Below are 13,325 nucleotides of genomic sequence, written 5' to 3'. Positions count from 1 at the left end.
ATACTAATCATGAAGACAGATTGAGAATTTGTAGTTTGCAGACACTAACAAACAGGAGAAAGAGGAGGGGGGGGGGGGAATTGAGACTTACACATTTCTGAAAGGGTCATTGGATTTCAGCAGATGGAATTTTTCATTTTATGGTGGGTGGTGAAAGGATATGAGGGCATCCTTGGAAGTTGAGAATGAATGTTGTCAAGAAAGGGGGGGGGAGGACTGTGGGTATGTGGTCTACCTCGATGAATCCCTGACTCCAAGGAGGGCTCTCATAATAATAATTATATATCCAATTCTAGTATCTGGTTTAATGCCACTTTCTTTCATAATGCACACTCATATAGATGATGAATAAGAGTGGAGATAATGTGCATCGTTGTTTTACACCTGATTTTACATCAACCTATCTTCTGGTATTTCCTTCAATTCTAACTGCTGACTTACCACTTAAATATGCACTATGTATTGCTCTGTATAATATTACATTTACTGCATATTCATCAGTGTTTTGTAAAGATTTTCTCTGGGCACCTTGTCATATGCCTTTTCCAGATCTACAGAACATATTTTTGTTCTTTTTACTATGATTTATCAACTATTTGTGTTAGAGTGAAAATCTGCTCGTGATGACCTCAATTTGGCCTGAACCTAGTTTGTTCTTCTCCAAGTGAAGAAACCAAAAAGAAGATCAGTTTATTTGATCCCTCTCACCCTTGGTCTCTTTCTCCAAAAGATCCAAAAAAAAAAATCCTAAAATTTCAGGAACATATTACTAAAATTGTGAGGACAACGATGCAGAGGGCACTGATTTGCAGAAGGATGTTATGGTTCCCTTGTATAAGGCTTTAATCAGGTCACATATGGATTACTGTGTGCAGATTTGGTCCTGGTTATCAAAAAGATGAAGATTTATTGGAAAAGGTTCAGAGATAATTGACTAAGATGGTCTGGTCGCTGGAATGTTGACTATGAACACAGATTGACAAAATGCAATTTGCAGAAATTGGTGGATAGGGGATATTATTATTATTATTACCCAAGACCCCAAGGAGTCAAAGACTCATCTAGGACGTCCTTTTATCACACACAGCTCATCATACTGTGCTTTAAACACACTCAAATTTTCTGCAGACAACACACTCTCAGGCATGGCATTCCAATCATTCACAACTCTGAATGCAAAAAAACCTGTTTCTCACTCCCCTGCTCACACCCTCTTTATACAGTTTCCAGGAATTACCTCTAGTTCTCCCATGATCTCCCACTGTTTTCTGAAGAACCTCTCCAACACTGATCCTATAACAACCCCTTACTGACTTGTAGGTCTCTATCATATCTCCCGTCTTCCTCCTATCCATTAGACTCTGTAAATTGTATCTTTTCAATCTTTCCTCATATTCGAACATTCCAGAGGTTAGAAACTACCTTAGTCAGTCGCCTTTGGACTCTTTCCAACATCTCATCCTTTTGAAAACCAGGTGGCATGTGTGGCCTAATCAAAGCCTTATACAATGGAACAAGAATCTCCCTACATCACCGCATCATTCCCAGAAGTCTTTGTGTTGTCTTCACAATTTTGGCAATGTGTCCACTAAATTTCAGATCCTTATCCACTATCATCCCAAGATCTCTTATTTCCTCCATTTCCAACAATACATCCTCACCAAGCACAAATTCTGCATCCCATCTTTGTTTCCCAAATTTTAAAACCTGTCATTTTGCAACACTGAACTCGCATCCCCATTCCTGTGCCCAATCACTCAATTTATTCAAGTCTTCTTGTAAGGCCACAACATCTTCCCTACTCTAATATGATTGAGATATATGATATGATATGATTGAGGCATATAAGCTGTTAAGAGGTTATTACCAGATTAATGACAGGGAGGTTTTGCATAGAATGGGTGAAGATAAGAAGAGAACAAAAGGTCATCCTTGGAATCTGTATAAGGATGAACAGTTTTTTTGCATGGACAGTGGTGAGTGATTGGAATGCATTGCTTGAGAGTATGGTGAGTGCAGAGACAGTAAACATATTTAAGTCATGGTATGATAAACCTCTGTATAACAGTTGACCTCCCAAGATGAGTCTGACTCCATGGAGGTAAGGGTCAAAGCTGTATAACTGAGAGGAGACTTCCACATAACCTTTAAAGGAATGCGGAGAACCGACCAGGGCTTCTGACCTAATGTCCAATTCTCACCTTCTCGTGGTGCACTCTGTTGGGTATCTACCTGGATACTGAACGAACGAGGATGGGCTGGCAATTTGGGATTTAGCCGACCAAATTGTATTCTTATTGGTTAAACCAAAATACAAAATATGATGGTACAACATGACAAAATTTCATGCCAGCTGGGGCGTCGCCTGGTTAAACAAGGCCCCCCCATTGTTTTCACCAGGGAACCAGCAAACAGTGAAAAGTCAGTTACTGGAACAAATCTGAAAACACACCCCAACTCAACATCACCAGAGTTAAATATCGGTACTATCAACATAAGAAGCCCGAATGGCAAAGAAATAGAGCTAGCTGATGAATTAGATAAGTACCAGTTCAACATGATAGGGGTGACCGAAACAAAAAAGACAAAAACTGGTGAGATCTTACTGAGAAATAAATACAAAATGTTATATTCAAGCAATGACAATCAAGGAAAAGAAGGAGAGTAGCCATAGTATTCAACACAAAATACGAAGCTAATCTTCTTGAATGGCAGGCAGTCTCAAGCGGAGTAATGTGGGCAAATATGAGAATGGGGAACTGAACAATGAGGCTTATTTGTGCCTATGGTACAACAGAAGGTACTACTAAGGTAGAAGTGGAGGAATTTTTGAGGCTTTAGAAAAGCAACTGACACCTTGAAAAAGGAAAAGTTGGCCGTTGTTGGGGGATCTAAATAGCAGAGTAGGAAACGATTGTCAGACATACAAAAATATTTTGGGAAAATTTGGAGAAAAGAGCAAAGCTAATAATAATGGAAAATATCTATTGGATTTCTGCTCAGGACATGGATTGGTTATTACTAACACCATGTTCCAAAATAAAATGTGCACAAATTCACATGGTGAGAAGAGGCATGGAATAAGAAAAGTCTTATTGACTATGTTATTGTTGATAGTGATGTTTTCTCCCTGGTGCAGGATACCAGAGTGTACAGAGGATTTGAAATTGGAAGTAATCACTATTTAGTCTTGAGCAGGATAAAATTGAATTTCATATCGAAAAGAATAACATGTAAGAAAGTTTTAAAGCGAATAAAAGTCGAGCAGCTCTCAGATGTGAACTGTAGACTAAAATAGACAAAAATTATTGAAGAAAAAATGAAAGAGTTTGATAACAGGAACCAAACCTTGGAGATTCAGTGGCAAGCCTTGAAGAAAACCCTGATTGATTCAGCCAGAGAGGCATGTGGTGAGGTTGTCTGCAAGGATAGAAAAATTCATAACTCCATTGGTGGACACAGGAAGTAAAAGAGGCAGTGAAGGAAAAGAAGAAAGCATATCAAAAGTTCCTGGCAAATAAGTCAGCTTGTGCTCTTAGAGAATAGAGAGACAAATGTAAGAAAGCTAAACACTGTGTAAAACTAGCTAAACACAAGTCATGGGAGGACTTTGGCCAGAACATAGAAAATAAATATCAAGAGGGTGGAAAAATATTCTGGAGGTTGTTGAAGAAGCTCAGAAATGGAGGAAAGAGTGCTGTAAAAGGAGTTAGAGATTATAAAGGTGGCATGAAAACTGGAGAAAAAGATATCCTTGAAGTATGGAGTAATTACTTCAAAAACTTGCTAAATGAAACAAGAAGTGATAGCACAGTGGTAAAAAACACTCAACAGGCATACAGTCAGGAAATGTGGAAAAGCAGCAGGAGTAGATGATATTCGACCAGAAATGCTGAAGTATGGTAGTATAAAAGTCTTGCAGACTTTTATACTACCATAGTTCAGCATAGTTTTTCAGTCTGTTTCTTGATGATTGGATGATTTTCAGTCTGTTTCTTGATGATTTTCCTGATGATTGGAGTAGAGCTCTACTAGTACCCATATATAAAAAGGGAAATAAAACTGAATGTGAGAATTACAGAGGTATTTCACTAACCTGAGTGTTCCTGGCAAGATCTATGCAAGCATACTTGAGAAACGGTTGAGAAGAATTGTGGAAGAAAAGCTTGGTGAAGAACAAGCTGTATCCAAATATAGGCTGTCAAGATCACATCTTCACTTTACGAGAAATAGTTGAGAAAGCATGGGAATATAACAAAGATCTGTATTTAAGTTTTGTTGATTTCGAAAAGGCATATGACAAGGTGACAAGAGAGAAGCTATTCAATACGCTACAGTTATATGGTGTCAATGGGACATTATATCAAGCAATACTTAGTCTGTATTTGAGTTGTAAGTTGGCAGTTAGAATTGAAGGAAGTACAGGAAGATGGTTTAATGTTAAATCTGGTGTGAGACAAGGATGTACATTATCCCCTCTATTATTCATTATCTATATGGATCACATTATGAAGGAAAGTGGTATTAAACATGATATCAGAATTGGAGATGTTAATATCAGCTCTTTGCTTTATGCGGATGATGTTATATTTCTAAATAAATCCGCTACAAGTTTGCAAGATTCCCTGAATAAACTGAATAATTGTTGTAATAGATATGGTATGAAGGTCAGCATTAAAAAGACAAAGACAATGAAAATTGGTAGAATTGTTTAAAATATCAATTGTGTTGTGAACTGGGAACTTGTGGATGGAACAAGTAAAACATTTCAGCTACTTAGGCCCGATTTTTACTGATGATGGTAAATTAAATATGGAAATAGACAACATAATCAACAAAGCTGGTATGGTAGGAAGTCAACTGAATAAATTCATAATGGAATAAGAGAGAAATTAGTCGGAACACTAAATTAGCTGTATACAAGATAGTGTTCAAACCAGTTTTAACTTATGGAGCTGGGTCAGAAGTAAAACACTTGACCAAAGACCAGAGACCGCAGATATGAGAGTCCTGAGAAAGATTAGAGACGTGAACAGATTGCATCAATGGTAATATCATATTAAAAACGAGGATATTAGAAAAGAACTTGACATTGTCGGCATCCAGGAATGCATTAGCAGAGCTAATCTCAGGTGATATGGTCACTTAAACAGAATGGCGAGGAAAGATTAGCAAAACAAGTGTTCTCTGCCAGGTTGTCAGGAAAACGACCCAGAGGAAGACCAAGATATACGTGGATTGATATGGTACAAAGTGCCTTAGATGATAGAAATATAAGATCTGATAATGTTGGAGTCTTGACAAGTAACAGACTGATTTGGAGGAAAATTGTAGATAGGAAGTTAGTAACGATGTAAATTTTTCATGTAGTACTATCATATCCTGTACACCCCCTTTGGGGTACATAGCAGATAATTTGATGATGTTAATAAAAGTTTCTCTTCCACAATTTTTTTCAATCTCTTTTCATGTATGCTTGTATAAATCTTAACAGGAACACTTAGTAGAGAAATTCTTATATAATTTCCCCAATCAGCTTGATCCTCCCCCCCCCCTCCCCATTTTTGAATAAATGGGAACTCCAGTAATCTGGAATTTTACCTTCTGACCAGGCACTATGAATTACTGCAAAATGCCTATACGTGCATATTTCAACATTTCTGGCCAGATATCATGTGCTCCAGCTCCCTTTCCACATTTGAAATTTTTAATGGCTTTTTCTACCTCAAATACTAATATGTAATCCTGTATGCATTCCTCTTGAAAATTTTTTTTTCTACTATTCTGGAGGTCAGTTTTGGGGACATTGTTATTCAATTTGTATAGTAATGATACTGCCTGGGTTATCCATTTGGAAATGATTCAAAATGGGGAGAGTGATGAAGAATCAAGCAGACGTTGTGGTCTTACAGGAGAACTTGAATAGATTCTACGAGTGGGCAACAGTATGGAACTGTTAATTCAATGTTGCAAAGTGTAAGGTTCTGAAATTTGGTTGGCAACAATTGGAGTGGTGTGATGGACAAGGATCTGATGTTCAGATGTCACACTGCACAAGTTGTGAAGACACATCAGATTGTTGTAGTGATGCAGAGGACCTTAACTTGTAGGAATACAGAGGTTCTGGTTTCACTGCATGGATTATATGGATTATTGTGCACAGATTTGTCCCCTGGTTTTCATAGTGATGAGGATATACTGGAAAGGGTCAAGAGAAGATTGAATAAAGTAGTAAGTGGCCTTTAGGATATGATTGAGACAAGGATTGAGACATTTAAGTTGATAAAGAGGTCTTACCTGGAAGCTGTCTAAGGAGAGTGTGAGCAGAGGTATAAAGAGCAGGTTCCTTGCATGGAAAGTAGATGGTGAGTGGAATGCATTGCCTGACATTGTGATGAATGCAGATATATTGAGTGTGAATGTAGAAAGTGTGAATGATAGTATAAATGGTTTCTCAGAGAACAAAAAAGATGAGTTAGATGCATTGAGTGAGATCGCGTTGTTGAATAGTGCGATAGAAAGAGCAAAACAGCAGCTAGAGTGCATGAACAAAAGTAGACTGAATGAACCAACCAATAATAAAAGGTATGACAGGAAAAATAGACGTATGAATGTGAACATGAACAAAATGAAGGATAGAGTGCTGTATGGAGACTCGTTAGTACGAGGTGTGTTAGTAGAGGATTTGACAAAAATCGTACCAACCTGGTGCGACCATAAAGGACGTAACTGCGTCTATTAGAGAGCAAAAGGAAAGGGTGAAAGAAATGATTGTTGTGGCAGGTACGAATGATTTGAAAGGAGATAAAATGGAAATGATAGAAGACCTGAATGAATTGTTTGAGGTAGCAAAAGAAAAGAGTGAGAGAGTTAGAATGATTAGTCTTTTGCCACGGTATGACAGTGAAATGATTAAAAGGAGGGCTGTAATTGCAAATGACTTTATGCGTGGGTTATGTATGACGAGTGGTGTGGAATTTGTGGATGTGTGGAGTGAGTTTGATGGGCGAAAGGATCTATATAAGATGGATGGCTTGCATTTGAATGGTTACGGTGTAAGAAGACTTGAGAAAGTGTTGCTCAATGTAGTGGATGTGCAAATTCAGGGAAACTAGATTTGTTAGGGGGGGGGGAGTAGAGATACAGTCCTTATGGAGGCAGTTGAATGTAAGAATGAATATAATATGCCAGAGCAAATAAGGACAACAAATCTGAGTGGGATAGTTAATATAAGGCATCAAGGTAGGGTTGGGGCTAATGGGGGTCTTAAATTCATGTACACTAATACTAGGAGTATTAGGAACAAGAAGGAAGAGTTTTTGGCCATGGTTGGCACTTCCAGACCACAGGTTATAGGTATTAGTGAAACATGGCTGACTGTAGATGATATAACTAGTGGGATTGAATATGATGGGTATAGTGTGTTCAGGAATGACAGAGAGAATAAAATGGGGGGAGGAGTATTGTTGATGATAGCTGATGAGCTCCAGCCAAGGAGAATAGAAGTTGAATTGCAGGATAGAGAAAAGAGCACATTTGAGGCCATTTGGTGTGAGATTGTGGCTAGCAGAACTAAATATACAATTGGGTGCTGCTATAGACCAGGTGATGGAAAAGATGGTGGTGACAGTATGCACAAACAAATAGAAGAAATGGGTGGAAGGAGGGTGATTATTATGGGAGATTTCAACTATGGTCGCATTGATTGGAGTGAGGAGAGGACACACGGGAGGAAGGAACTGGATTTTATGCGGTTATTAAGGGATAACTATCTGCGACAGCATGTAATGGAAAATACCAGGGGTCAGAGAGTGCTTGACCTAGTAATTACATCTGAGGATTTGGCTGTAACAAATATGACCACATTGCCACCAATCGGTGAGAGTGATCACAGGGTCTTAACTTGGGAGGTGGCTAAAGGTGCAGAATTTTCAATTAAGACAGGGTACATGTGGAATTATCGGGCTGGAAAGTATGACAAGCTTAGGAGTTTGATTGGTTCAGTGCCATGGCATGTACAACTGCAAGGACTAGAAGTTGATAGTGCATGGGAGGTAGTTAAGAAGTGCTTGCATGAAGCAATGGCTGACTGTATACCTAGAGTCCGAATACTAAATCAAGTAGGGGTTAAATGGATGAATAACACCATTAAGCTTGAGTTGCAAAAAAAGAAACAACTATGGAGGGAATTTAAGGAGAATGGTGACCGGCAGGCACATGAACGGTATAAAGCACAGGCCAGAAGGGTGACGAGTGTGGTAAGAAAAGCAAAAAAGGATTACGAAAGAACATTGGCCATGCAGGCTAAAGAGAATCCTAAACAGTTTTTTAGATATTTAGCAAGTAAAAGGAAAAATGTACATGGCAGATTGATTTTAAAGAATGCCGATGGTAGGGAGGTAACTGAATCAGTTGAGATAGTTGAGTTACTGAGTGAGCACTTTGCAAAAGTATATCATCCAGGTGGTGACATTGCAGAAACGAATAAACCAGTAGATTATACGGGAATTGTGGTTAATGAAGTGGAGGTGAGTAGTCTATTGCATAACCTCAATGTCAATACATCTGTGGGATTGGGTGGTATACCAGCTCGTGTTGTACGAGAAGCAGCTAAAGAATTGTCAGTACCCTTGACCATTTTGTTTAATTTGAGTCTCGGGTCTGGGTTAGTCCCGAGCGGGTGGAAAGAGGGGAAAATAGTTCCACTGCATAAAGGTGGTTCCAAGACTGCTGTTGTAAATTACCGACCGATTAGCATATCAGGAATCATTGTCAAGGTCTTAGAGAAAATAGTCAAGAGGAAAATACAAGATTGGATAGAAGAAAATGGGATACTGTATCGGGGACAGCATGGTTTTGTGAAGGGTAGGTCATGCCTCAGTAACTTGCTCACGTATTATAACACGGTGACGGCTGAACTGGATAAGGGTAATGGGTTTACGGTGATTCTACTGGACCTTGCCAAGGCCTTTGACAGGATTCCACATGGAATTCTAATCAGTAAATTGCAGCATATGGGAATGGACATAGGGTTGGTGAGATGGATAGGAGGGTGGTTGACGGAGAGATATCAGAGAGTGGTTTACTCGGGAGTAGAGTCCACAAGACGGCCTGTGACTAGTGGTGTGCCACAAGGATCTGTTCTTGGACCACTACTGTTTAATTTGTTCATAAATGATATAGGAAATGATCTGAGAGGAACAGTTCATTTGTTTGCGGATGATGCGAAGTTGGGTAGGACAATAGTGAATGCAGATGACGTCAAAATTTTGCAGGATGATTTGGATAGATTGGAGGTCTGGGCTAAGGAGAATGGATGTCAGTTTAATGTGGCAAAATGTAAGGTTATGCATTTTGGGGTGAAAAGATTGGCAGCAGCTTACTGCATTGGTGGAACATTGCTCCAGGAAATTGATGAGGCACGAGATTTAGGAGTGTTGGTAGATAAGGAATTGAAATTTAGGGGACACATTGCAAAAGTGACCAAAACAGCTCATCAAATCACTTGGTTGCTGAAGAATACGTTGACAAGCAGAGACAAGCAGGTTATTGTTCCTCTGTATCGAGCCTTGATAAGACCCCATCTAGACTACTGTGCTCAGATTTGGTCACCTAGGTTTCTTCTTGATGGGGAGGAGGTGGAGAGGATCCAGAGGCGAGTGACCAAGATGATAGCAGATCTGTGGAATGAACCGTATGAGAACAGGTTGAGGATTTGTGGGTTGCAAAAATTGGTTGATAGGCGGAGAAGGGGAGATATGATTGAGACATTCAAATTACTGAAGGGTTTCTATAAAATTAATTCAGAAGATATTTTTGAGAACAGGGCTGGTTGTGGGAGGACTAGGGGACATCCATTGAAACTGGGCAAAAGTGTGGTTAGTAAAGGTGTTAGAGCTGGGTTCTTTACTTTTAGAGTAGTGAATGAGTGGAATGCGCTCCCTGAGTCTGTGGTGGATGCTGTGACAGTGAATGAGTTTAAGGCGAGGTATGATAGATACTGTATGAATGTCAAATAGTTGTGATGAATATGATTTGGGGCCTCCCTCGATGAGTCTAATGACTCCCTGGAGTTTCCCGTAATAATAATAATAATAATATTGCATGAATTTAAAGATTGGTTTGATGAGCTTTATGCATAACAGCTTTTACCTCCTACAATGACGTCTAGTGTTAATAATAATTACTACAAACATCTAGGATATCCTTATCTTCAGTTTTCATTTCACCTTTATCATCTTTGATTCCTTTTACAGTACTGTTTCCTTCACCTTCCTGGTAGTTATTTTCTATATTTTTCCCAAGTTTGCCCACAACTTTTGTTTAGCTGCTCTCACATAGCTTAGCTCTTATATTTTTATCTGTATTCTTTTAGGGCATCAGCTGAACTGTTTGCTAGGAACTTTTGGTACACTTTTTTTTTTTCCTGGATTGCTTCTTTAACTTCTTCCATCAACCATGGGGGTCTTATATTCCTATCCTTGCAGACAGCTTCACCTCTTACCTCCCTAGGTAAATCAATCAATGTTTTCTTTAGAGTTTACCAACAAGACCCCCAATGTTTGGTTGTTGTTTTTGAACTGTTTTGTTTTTTCTTTAATGTTTGTACTGTTGAGTCTATAGTTTATCTTTAAAATGGTGCTTAACTTTAATTATTTTTAAAGTTTTTTTTTTCATACTGTTACTGTTCTTTCAATGTGATAATCATTTTTATCCTACTTAAAACTAAATGATTGTATCCTGAATCAGCATGAAGATACCACTGTCAACAGTTAATTATTAAAATGTTTTTAAAAATATTTACAAATATTCAAATTAAAAATTAAATTTACCAGTTTATTTTATTTTTTTATTTATTATTTTAATGTTCACAAAATCTACTGACTAATCACTGAATTTTGTTACCATCATTTGGCTAGTGATAAAAGTTCAAGATATTACAATTACAAATATTTATAAGCCACCTGGATCACTTTGGCCAGAAAAAATTATTCCTATTGCTGAACATCCCGTAATAGGGAATTATGCTCGAAACAACGAATGTGGAGAAAACTTGTTGATTGGATCGAACTAAATAATCTTCACTTAGTCTTTGATGACAAAGGCACTTTTAGATCTGCGGCCTGGAAAAGAGACTATAACCCTGATTCATGTCTTGTGAGTAAAAATAATTCAGGCCACCCTATGCAAAATCTGAGAAAGGTCTTAACTGACTTTCCTCATAGTCAACATAGACCAGTATTAATTGACATTGGCATTTCCATTCCATTTGTAAGATCAAATCCTATCCAACGCTGGAATTTTAAAAAGGCTGACTGGAATAAATACGCAAATGAATATTAGCTGGATATCTCAAATAAGTAGTAATTTTCATCGATTTATAGGTGTAGTCCTGCTTGCTGCCAAGAAAAGTATTCCTAGAGGTATTAGACATAACTAAATACATGGTTGGAGCGAAGAATGTGAATTACTTTATAATGAATATCAGATAAACAATGACCCAAAAACAGCAGACAAACTCCTAGAAAACTTGGATATATCCCAAAGGAAAAAATGGGTAAATACAGTTGAAGGTATAGACTTTACTCATTCCAGCCGTAAAGCTTGGAGCCTTCTTAGGAAACTAGTGGTAGTGCTCCTTTAATTAAAGAACAACCAAGAATCCCCCAGATCAACTAGCTATACATATTGTTAATATATCACATATCCCAATCAATAAAAAGCATACAAGATATATAAAGAGAAAATTAAAAAAATTTAGCAAGTCTTCACCTATAACTCCAAATTTTGCACACCCTTTTACGCAGCAAAAAGTTGAAGTAGCCTTAAAGGAATTAAAGCCTGGTAAGGCTCCTGGTTTTGATAACATTCATCCAGAATTTTTGATTAATCTGGGAAGAAATGCAAGATTATGGTTAACAAAGAGTTCTATACTGACTTTCTTACAACTGATAAACTTCCCACAATTTTTAAAAAAGAAAAGTACTTTCAATTTTAAAGCCGGGTAAGCCTAATCATAAACCAGAACGTTACCGACCTATTACTCTCCTCAGTTGTTGTTATAAACTCTTTGAAAGACTTATTTATAATAGAATAAGCTCCACAATTTTTAAAAATGTCCCAATAGAACAAGCTGGCTTCAGACCAAATCGTGGGTGTTGTGACCAGGTTCTCTCTTTGGTAACTCACATAGAAGCTGGTTTTCAAAAAGGTTTAAAAACATCAGCAGCATTTATTGATTTGTCAACAGCCTTCGACACCGTTTGGAGACAAGGCCTTCTATATAAATTATATAAAATTATCCCACATAAAACAATAGTCCATATTATTAACAATATGCTAAGAGATAGAAGATTTATAGTGACTATAGGTAATAAAACTAGCAGCAAAAGGAAGTTAAATAATGGACTGCCACAGGGATCTGTTTTATCTCCGTTATTAAGATATATATATATATATCAATATATATATATATATCAATATATATGATATATATATATTGATATATATATCAATCTATATATATTGATATAGATTGATATCAATATATATAGATTGATATATTGATATCAATATATCAATCTATATATATTGATATCAATCTATATCAACATATACAGATTGATATATATATCAATCTGTATATATATCTGACGGGAAGATCAGATATATATACAGATTGATATATATATATCAATCTGTATATATATCTGATCTTCCCGTCACTACGTCAAGGAAATTTTGTTATGCCGATGATATAGCAATAACTACACAGCATAAATGCCTAAGTCGTACAGAAGAAATTCTAAAAGCTGACTTAACTATTCTGGATGAATATTTTAAAAGATGGAGACTCTGTTTAAATAAGAGCAAAACGGTAATATCTTGTTATCATCTAAATAATAACTTGGCAAATGTGAAACTAAAAATTGAATTGAACAACACTATACTTCCATATAATACATTCCCTTAGTACTTGGGAGTCATACTTGTGCATTCTCTCACTTTCCGGCAACATCTTTCAAACTTGACATAAAACTAAGGACACGTAATAATATCCTACAGAGACTCTGTGGCACTACCTGGGGTTCTAGAGCCTCTACTCTTCGGACAACAGCCCTTGCTTTAGTATTCTCAAGTGCTGAATATTGTGCTCCTGTGTGGCTAAATAGCCCTCACACAAGGATTATTAATTGAACAATACCTTAAGATTAATTACAGGCTCTATTAGATCGACCCCAACACATTGGTTACCTCTTTTAGCAGGCATTATTCCTACAGAACTACGTAGATTGAATTCTTTAGTCTGTGAATTCCAAAAAATT

The sequence above is a fragment of the Typopeltis vanoorti genome, chromosome 24 (genome assembly GCF_054136105.1).
Source record: "Typopeltis vanoorti isolate ZY-2024b chromosome 24, IOZ_Tvanoo_1.0, whole genome shotgun sequence".
Taxonomy (NCBI): domain Eukaryota; kingdom Metazoa; phylum Arthropoda; class Arachnida; order Uropygi; family Thelyphonidae; genus Typopeltis; species Typopeltis vanoorti.
Note: the sequence above shows the minus strand (reverse complement) of the source record.